The 930-nt window shown below is 41.3% G+C and overlaps 1 non-coding gene across 1 annotated transcript; it reads right to left on the reverse strand.

The window, feature by feature from the left end:
* Positions 1-22: 22 nt before the first annotated feature.
* LOC144226101 (small nucleolar RNA SNORA18) lies at positions 23-152 on the reverse strand. The gene has a single exon (XR_013333534.1). It is a non-coding gene; the product is annotated as a small nucleolar RNA SNORA18 (small nucleolar RNA).
* Between the last annotated feature and the right edge of the window lie 778 nt (positions 153-930).

The raw sequence follows: 930 nt of genomic DNA on the forward strand, positions 1-930 counted from the left end.
AGGTCTTTCATACTTATAGGAACTACATCTTATAGTTCTTTTCCACAGATCGAACAAATAATTCTGTGAGTAAAACAAACCACATAGGTATTTGATGAGGCATCTCCAATGATGTGGGTCTGCAGAAAATGCCCATCAGGATAGACCTCAACTCCAGTCTTCCGTTTTACCCCTCTGAGTTAACACTTCCTCATCATAATGTGCTCCCCTAGGTCACACTTATACATAGTGGCCATAAAACCCTACAATTCCCTCATGTATGACATGTCCTTCTAGAGCAAGACTGGATTTTCCTGCTTGGACTTCCCTGTGAGTTGCACCAGGTTAGACATTTGGAAGCAATGAGGAGGATAGAAAGAAGCTCATGAGGAAACCAAATATTTTTTGACAGCTTCCTCAATTATGAAATGATCAGTAGGTGTTTAGGCTAGAAAACACTGCTGTTTCTCCTCTTTCAAGGGAGAGGGAGCTACTTATGACAACCAAGAGGATGAAAGATGATCTGCACATTCATAGTTCTCTCTCCCCACACAAATGTGTCTACTGTAGATGTCAGAGTCCCACTCTTTCTCCATAAGAACACTGACTTCAGAAACAACAGCCACAACAAAATCCTGGTGAGGTTGCACACTCTATCAGCTCTGCAGTTCCACTATCTTTATTATAAAATTTTGGCCTAGAATAAGATCATACACTCTGTTGGCAAGAGATATGGTGACAGTAGCCATAGCAGCTCCATACTAGAAGCATGTCCAGAACACATGTTGTATAGAGTGTCTCCGGGAAGCCACCTACATTGGATCCAACACACACCCCTTTTCATATTTGCTTTGTCTTGAAATAGAAGAGGACTTTAAATAAAACTCTGCCAACTGGAATCTACTAATACGCAAACCTTCCAAGAGCAAAATCAGCAGCTGCAATCAATGA

The sequence above is a fragment of the Crocuta crocuta genome, unplaced genomic scaffold, assembly GCF_008692635.1.
Source record: "Crocuta crocuta isolate KB4526 unplaced genomic scaffold, BGI_CrCroc_1.0 scaffold7435, whole genome shotgun sequence".
Lineage (NCBI taxonomy): Eukaryota > Metazoa > Chordata > Mammalia > Carnivora > Hyaenidae > Crocuta > Crocuta crocuta.